General features: G+C 48.8%; 1 protein-coding gene across 3 annotated transcripts in view; it reads right to left on the bottom strand.

Moving 5' to 3' along the window:
* DSCAM (DS cell adhesion molecule) overlaps nucleotides 1-8,918 on the bottom strand; it is a 1,793,910-nt gene that overhangs the window by 814,021 nt on the left and 970,971 nt on the right. The gene's annotated exons all lie outside the window — the stretch shown is intronic.

Genomic DNA, 8,918 nt, shown 5'->3' with positions numbered 1-8,918 from the left:
AGCTCTCCCGTCCCTTAAGGATTTCAAATCCATGGTCCAGCCTCTGGTAATCTCAACCAACCTTACTGGTGCCCGGACCACACAGTTGGGCCCCGTAGGGATGTTCAACATGGTGTTGCATGCCTTATAATGTGAACCAAGAAATGTTACCACATCTTCCCCATCCTAGGAGAATTGCACCAGTTACCCATCCCAGCCAGGATACTGTCCACAATTACCTGCATCACATATAAGGAAGCTATTGCCCAAACACCAGTCTACCTAGCCACAAAATGTGTGGACTCAGGTACGATGCATTGTGAGGCTTAAGACAAAACTGGAATAGAGACAAAACATTAACCAGGTTTTCTCTTGCTACGGTCCATTTACTGAAACACTATCATGGCTGCAATCAGACCACACCAACAATCCTCCAGTTTAGGGAGGAACTCAAGGCCCTACCCTTCCGGGAATACGTAGGGGTCACTGGCTCCAAGCTATACACCACCACTGTAATATGAGATAGCAAAGCTACTATCACCTGTAACCTCCCATTCCACCAACCTCTGTTAACCCTAAATTACCTGTACTGAGCTTTGTTTCCTAGCTAGGCTCACCCTCCATGAACCCAAATACAAATAGTAATAAGTCGAAATCAATCAATTATTATGGTGCACTGTTAAGTGAGTTTTTGAGCAGGATTTCATGTAGTGGGAACAATTTTGTAAGTATTTTTCACCTAAATGAATTTTTGAGTTGGAATATATCAAGGGAAAATGAATCAGTATGTTGCTATTTCAACGCATATTTCAGGGTCTATTTATAGTGAGTGGAAATCAATAACGTAGTATTTTAATATTTCTTGATATTTCTGATTGTATTTACATGGGGAGTAAAAAACGGACTTAGTATTGTTTACTTTCAAAGTACATTTTTGTATGGAGATTCATGGTGCAAAAATCAATCTGTTAGCGTACTACACTTTCAAATCATTTTTCAGAGTTGATTTACACGCTGTTCAAATCAGTCATCTAGCATGGTGCTGAAGTGGGAGAATGGGATAACACCGTCCCCCCAATCTCATCCAGACCATGGCCTAGGGGATTTCAGCCCAGGCACCCTCCACGAGACGAATTCGCCTATCTGCCAGATGACAAAATACCCTGGTTCAGGAACTTACAGATAAGAGGAGTATGCCCACCAGTACGACCAACACCAGCCCGCACGGCTGATGACGACATCTGTGGCATGGATGAACTCGATTAGAACAACGACTACAAGTATCCACATCGTTAAAGATGCCATGACGACATAGCTAACAGAGAAGAGCACACGTGCCACCATGCACACTGGTCACTCAGATACCAATCTACACGAAGAACATACTCAGTGCTATGATGTAGCGGACTGTCACATCCACGGACGTGCATCATTTTTATTTTTCACATAGGCCTTCTACAGCACCGCAGAAATGCAAGACGCCTGACGAGATCGTGTATATGCTTGCTGATGCTTCCTCGCCACCTATCTCTATGAGACGCTATCATGTATATCTAGTGCTGCATATGATGATTTGTCATTCCGCTAACACCGTACTATGGATTATGTACCGTCACCCATGAACTAGGCCCGAGTAGGCCGCGAGCAAGAGTCCCCAGGCCGAGACCTCGCAAACGAAAACCCTCATAGAACGAAATACAAGTGCTGACATGCAGAACAAGCCCCTAACAAGGGCCTGCAGCCAAGGCCACGATGTCGCAACCCGCATGCCCAGAGCCCAGCGCCAAGGTCACACCTGCAAACGCCAAGCCTCCAGACATCGAATACAAAATCAAATGCTCATAATTCTGCTCCAGCTACGGTCTCTCTACACGTGAACAAGCTGAACTGACAAGGTGCCAAGCCTACGAGACAGAGAAGCCGCCAGGATCTCACAGGTTGCAACAACGAAGCGGCAAGATGGACACCTACAGCGATGGGAACGACTCGCTTATGACCCTATGAGCAGACCTGTCCGTTGTCTGCACAAACACATAGTTAGACATTGTTGCTAATGACAGGTACACCGCAAGCTGGGAACAACGATGGTCCCAGGCTTGGGGGCATGCGGGAGAACCAATCAGAACACAGGGAGGCTCACTACAGACGCCATTACTCATAGCCAATCACCAAGGGTCCCCTTGTTGCAATTCTGATGTAACAAATGTTAGGGACAACCCAAGTATACCACCTGATCTGGTTCCATCCAATAACCTACGTCCCCATATGCTAACCATACTAACCCTACCACTCGAAGAACCAATCCCGAGTGGCAATAGGTTTTTGTACTAACTTTCCCAGGAGACGCGGGTAGCGCGTCATACTGTAGTAAAAAGGGCTGCGAGCCCCTCTGAGAGGTTAGGTGCGCTTTCTCGGATGCATACGAGAAACCCATCCCTGCCGTCGAAATCAACAGCAGTCTCAGCCTTGCTCCTTGTGTGTGTCTCATACTCATTTTTGGGGACACGGGAGGAGTTGGGGCCTACCCAGCCCGGAGGTTAACGGACGGCTCTGCCGACCCCGGGATAATCACCCCGACAAGTTGGAGGCACTGCTGAGATAATTTTGAGGTCAACCCCTTGCATTGTTATTCCAAGGCCTCTCGTTGCGAGGCGGCCCGGCAGCGTGGCCCCCTCTGCCGCTGCCCCCTTTGAGGACTACAGGACCATCACGGAACTGCGAGAAGACCGGACAGCGCAATCCGGATATTGGCCCTCGGGAGCCGATTGAGAAGTATCCTGCCTGCGGTTGGCGAGTGTCCGGACGAGTCCAGACGAGGGAAGGTGGCGAGCCGCTTGGAGGGGTGAGCGCAGTCGAGCGGCGGCCCCGCATCAAGGGAACTTGGTGAGTATGACACACCCAACAAGCAACGTCATGTTGTGAGGGAGGGGGAGGAATTGCGATAAGGGTGGCGGGAGGTATTTACAGTGTGTGCAAAGGATTTGAAAACTAAGTGAAGACAGGTGAGCGAGCGGTGGCCAGACAGGCACGTGAGCCATCGCCCACCGCATCGCGGAGGAAGGTGGGTGGAGCCGAAAGGCGCCACACGTGATTGTTAGAAGGCACTGATTTCTTCAGATCGAGCGCACTTGTAGGGAAAGGGGTGTGGATTTCCTATGAATTGTCGTTTTAGGTCAATGAGTAGATGTGGATTCCTACTAATTGAGTATTGAAGCTCGTTAAGTAGATGACATTTTCCCGTAGGAGGGAACTAGAGTGTTGCCGAGTGCGGAAGATAATTGGCTGGTTAAGCTCCCCAGGTGAGGGGCGTATCTCACGCGAGGTGACGCTGGGTGCGCAGTCCACTTATAAGAGTTGTATTGTTGGTTCACTCGTTCCGTGCGTAACAAGAAGACAGCTGTGGGTTTGACGGGGTCAAAGAATTAAAGTATATTGCGCATTTTGTAGTGTAAAAGTTCTTACCGGTAATAGGGTAACGAGGTTGGTGACGTCACCTGTAGGATACCATAGGACACCGCGGCTGCCTGGTGTTTCACTCGGGTTGCCCAGGAGGTGACCGGGAGTCAAACAACAGGGAGAGGGGCGAAAAAGGGGAGAGGTGGCCGCGCACGGAGAACGCCGGTCACGCTGATCGCAGTGGTCAAAAGGTGGAGAGTGAAAGGTGGGGCGGCTGTACAAGCACGTCACACAGGGCATGCAGCCTCAGTGGGCTTTGTGTACCGCGGCCGCAGTGGGCCGTACAAGTGATATCAAGGGGAAAAAAAAGAGAGAGACTGTATGTTTGTGAACTGAATTGCCTTTCAGCGGACAATCGGAAGTCCCCAAATTACGGGGCCAGGTAAAGAAGGTTGCAATTAAAGAGTGATAACATAAAGTACAACCATGTCTTGCGGGTCAGGGTCCGGAGGGTGGGGGAATACTCTAACTACTCCCCTCCAACATATTTGTAAAACGCTACCACCACACAGGGAGAAACCTATCCAATACAGCATAGCATGGACACAAGGAACAGACAACAAAACATGGCCGCCTAACGGCAGTTTTGACCCATACATCCAACACTCGCTATTGTCGCACATACACAACACGTATAAAGGGAAGAAGTTTGCTCATCATGTTGAAATGTTTAACTTGTGGAGGGTGTTACAGGGGTCCAGGGCAGGACCAACAGGTATGTTTTCCATGGAAGGAACAGCAGACGAGAAAGGGAGCAAGGAAACAAGGGAGGGCAAAGGAGTTCAGGAAGAAGGGAGCGTTGGAACGGCGGTTAGCCACACACAGTGCAGTGAGAAGAACAAAGGGGGGGTGAAGGGCCAGGCACCACATGCGATGTGGAGGTGAAGAAAGAAAGGATCGAAGAAATGCCTTTAGCGAAGGTGGTAAAAAAGGAGGAAGGTGGGCTGTATCCAGTGTCAGAGTTACGAGAAGCAGCGAGGCAACAATTAACGGCAGCCGATGGGTACTCAAACCCCACATACAGCCAGAGGGGGGAGGCAACGAGCGCGGTAGGCTCCGGTTCCTCAGAGATGGGCGAAAAAGGAGGAAAAAGAATTGAGGAACACATCACGACCATAGAACCAGATGAATGGGTAGCAGCGCAGGTGCTCTTGAAGTTTCGGTGGTCACTAACGGGAGAAATAGAGAATGCGGTGAGGAGAGTGCATAAGGACAAGGGCGACGCGCAGATAGTGGACGAGGTGAGTAAGGAGAGGGAAAGAGAACAGACAAAAGAGGGGGAGGAGGAAATGTTGGGGGAAAGGTTGGCCGAATTGAGGGATGCGCGGGGCACACTGATCAGGCAGTTTGAGCAAGAGACACAAGTAAGAAGGAAGGAACGGAAGGAAACTAAGGATGAGGGTGAGAGGATGAAAGAACGTACGGAAGAGAAGAAGAGAGAGGCAGAGAGGATAAAAGCAATAGCGGAGAGAATGTCCCGCACAGAGCAACGTGACATGAAAAGAAGGGAGGAAGAGAGGGAAAAGGAAATGGAACTGTAGAAAAAGAAAATACTATCTGAAAGCACCAGGAAATACAAAGAAGGTAAAGTAATAGAGAGCATACTACAACGGGAACGGGAGAAATGGGAAAGAAAGGAAGAGGAAGATAGGATATTAGCATGGGTAAGTATTGAAGTGATGGAGGACCTAAAGAAGAAGAGAGAGGAAATTGAGGGCAAGATAACAGCAAGGAAGGGCGAGGAGAGCGAAGGCAGGAAGGTGGGCGCGGAGCAAGAACATACACACAGCAGGACTTGGAAGTACCCACGACATCAACGCAGGGCGAAGAGAGAGGAACGGATCTAATAGACTTAAAAACGGTGACAGTGGGAGGGAAAAGAACAGAATGGGGGTTGTCGCTGTTGGACGGATTTTGCAGTGAGGAAGATGAGGTTATCGGGAAAAGAGGAAGCAGTGGCAGTAGGGAAAGTCTAGATAAATTATACCCCACACGCGCTAACAGCGAATCACTATGGGCATGCAGAAGAAAGGAAGAGGGAAAGATAGGTGAAGAACAGGTAAGAGAGGTAGCAGGAGGAATGCCGCATGCCGCAACATCCACGCCAACGTGCCCACCACGCCCACTCACGCCTAGGCCCGAGCACACACCATACATTGACAGCCTTAGGGATCTCCCTAGACGTAGACAGGAAGAACGACAACACACACCTGCAGTGAAACAAGACGATAATAGGAAAGGGAAAAAGAATGAAGGAGAGAATATGACAAGTAGCCGTAGTATGGATATGGTAACAGAGTTCCCTGATACGGAGAACGAAGATGAGTGCACTGACACTACCCCGCAGTCACGGAGGGAACAGAGGGTTATAATTTAATCCCACTATTGGAAAGGTAGGGGTCAGACTGCAATATGGTCCCTGGAAGCATGCTGATAAGGAAAACATAAAATGTAGACTCCTATCACTAAGCGGGGGAGCAGGGAAGTGGATATACGAGATGGAGAAGCACACTGCGGGGCAGAAGTTAGCGGTGGGAGACGTGAAGGGACTGCGAATATCAATATGATGCAGCAGATGACATTTGGAAAAGGGCGGGCTTCCCCGGAGTCACGACTACAGACAAGTCACATGATGGGGCGACATTTGCCAACTGTAGGCATGCACTATGGCAGGCCCTGAGGGTCCAGTGTCCAGACACGTCAGACATAGGAGCTATTACCTCATGCAAGATGAGTGAGAATGAAGATCCTGTTGATTACATCCAGGAGATTCAGGAGAAGTGGCGCTTGGAAACTAGGGAGCACTGGGATAAAATACCAGCCATCTTTTACCACATATTAGTACAAGGGTTCCCGGAGGCAGTGCAAAGACAACTCAAGAAAGTAGTGGGAATAGAAGCAAAGCCATGGCCAGAGGTACAACTAACTATAATACACCACTGTAGAATATGGCAAGAGAAGATAAAGCAAAAGGAAGAGGATAGGAAAGCGGAGGAAGCAAAATTAGTGCAGAAGAAACTTACCAAGTATTCAATGGAAGGAGCATTAATTACCACCCCAGCAACAGTAACACAGACCCCCATATCAGTAGTGGTTGCACAGGACACAAGCCAGCAACATATCGCCCCATTACCACAATCAACGCAAATCATACCACAAAAGATGCCACCGCCCACACTGTACACGGCTCCCACAGGGGGAGGGTACGTGACATTAGGAAATGGATATTATAATACCTTCCAGGGAAGAGGCGGTGTGATGAGAGGGAGAGAATATGCCCAGCCCACACAGCAGCAGGTGGGAGGGCTCCAAGGCTACTACCCTATTGGGCAACAAGGGTACCAAGACAACACAGGGAATTTCCCATGGCAGGCCAGGGAACCACCGGTATGCTGTCATGCACATGTAGAGTAAGGCCCACCCCTATAGCAGCAGGAGAGCAGGGGCAACAAGGACATATGGGGGCGCAACAGGTTTACCAACAACAGCAAGGAACACAACAGAATACCACACAACAAGCACAGCAATATGCCGCACCACAGCCACAGACACAGAGCTACGCATCACCGCAGCAACAGGTAGTAGTAACACAACATCAAGTGCAACCAGCACAACAACCCACACTGATACAGGACAGCAATGTATCAACCACTGACACACCACTACCACAAACACAGTTAGGGAAGGTGACAATATTGGGACACAACCCCTACACAGGGAGTGGTATGTCCCTATACCCGCAATAGGACAGCCCACAGATGTCCTTGATGTGTCCCATCATTTTATTAACACCTAATAGTGCGGAGGAACCACGCATATAGGTGACGATAGGTGACAAAAGGTTTTCCTTCCTTGTTGACACCGGGGCAACTAGGTTGTGTATAAGGGAGGGTAAATTTAAGATGTCAGGCGAAGCCATGCACACTCAAGGATTCTCTGCGGCTCGAGGGTTGGTTCCCTTTACTGATAACATCTCCTTATCGGTAGGAGACAATGAGATGCGTTTGCTTTCAGAGATGCCAAATTTTTAGTGAGGGAGGTTTTCCCTAGGTGGGGCGTCTGCGAAGTACTATGGTCAGATAACGGCCCGCACTTTGCAAACAAACTATTTCAGCACATCACTGCCCTTCTAGGAATTAAGCACAAGTTTGCATGTGCATATCATCCGCAAGCCAATGGCATATGTGAACGCCTGAATGGCCTCCTGAAGGAAGAAATAGCGAAGATTCAGCAGACAACCAAGAAGAGCTGGTTGTACTGTCTCCCCTTGCCACTATTTGAGCTGAGGAACAGACCAGGGTCCGACCACCACCTCACTCCCCACGAGGTGGTCACTGGTCTTCAAATGCGCCTCCCATAAGCACCAGCATCAAGGGTACTAACTGATTGTGAAAATACTGCAACTGTTTTTGGTGATGAAATGCATCAATATGTGTCTTCTTTGATTACTAGTGTCGCCTTTATCTCTCAACAGCTCGAGTGCATGCGGGGCGGGTCGAAGAACACCCAACTAAAAGCAGCAACTGAAGAACAAGAACAGCAAGGGTTGTGTAACATAGCGAAAGGCGATAGTGTACTCCTCCGCAACTTTTATCATAAATGGAACAACCCACGTTTCACTGGGCCCCACTTAGTAGAAGCAGTAGCTCCTCTAGCATTTAAGTTGCCTAACAAAAACACATGGACCCATCTTCACGACGTTAAGCCCTACAACGTCCAGACCCGCCCTCGCGTTGACAATAAGGCCACCGCACAGACGACACCTTCAGCAGCACCATCGGCAGACAAGGACACAGCAACAGCCAAGGAGGACTATTGTGACTCTACCCCTGACCTTCCCCTAGCCACGGACTCACCAATAGATTTTGAACAATCACCCCTAGCCCATCCCATGGTCACAAGGTCCTAAACGAAACAAACATCTGCTCAGCCCCACCCTGCGCATTCTACCACTGAGTTAGGACATTATATAATGAAGTAGAATGTTGCATAAACTACTATAAACACTTGTATGTTCTCTTTTTCTTTTTGTCTCACACATGCAGGTGTGTATATTACTGTATTGTCTAGAAAGTGCAATGACTAACGTGGTGTTCTGCGCAGGAGTAAATGCTACCCGCAGATGATAATAACCCTGAAGCCCTATCACACCAATTTGTATACCATATAAGGAGACCAAAGTATCTGAAAAGAAGGAGGGTACGTGTGTATTACACAGCATTCGTTTTGGCCATAGAACAATCATTTCCCCATCTTCACGAGCACCTACCAGCTCTGAGGGATAGGTCTCTGAGAATAATGTGGGAACAGCTTTTCGCCTGGGCAATGAACGATTACCTGATAGGGAGTGCTTAATTAACAGTACTAACCACAATAACGCATACCTTCAGAATTTTCAGGTGGGCAACTTTAACTTCGCAAGAATAAGCTGCAGGACTGCAGCAAAGGTAAGAGCAAAATGCCAGTGAAATTAGCGACCATAA

Source organism: Ambystoma mexicanum, chromosome 7p (assembly GCF_040938575.1).
Source record: "Ambystoma mexicanum isolate Mex_15411 chromosome 7p, UKY_AmexF1_1, whole genome shotgun sequence".
NCBI lineage: Eukaryota > Metazoa > Chordata > Amphibia > Caudata > Ambystomatidae > Ambystoma > Ambystoma mexicanum.
The sequence above is the reverse complement of the archived record's forward strand: the minus strand, read 5'-3'. Positions and strand labels throughout refer to the sequence as shown.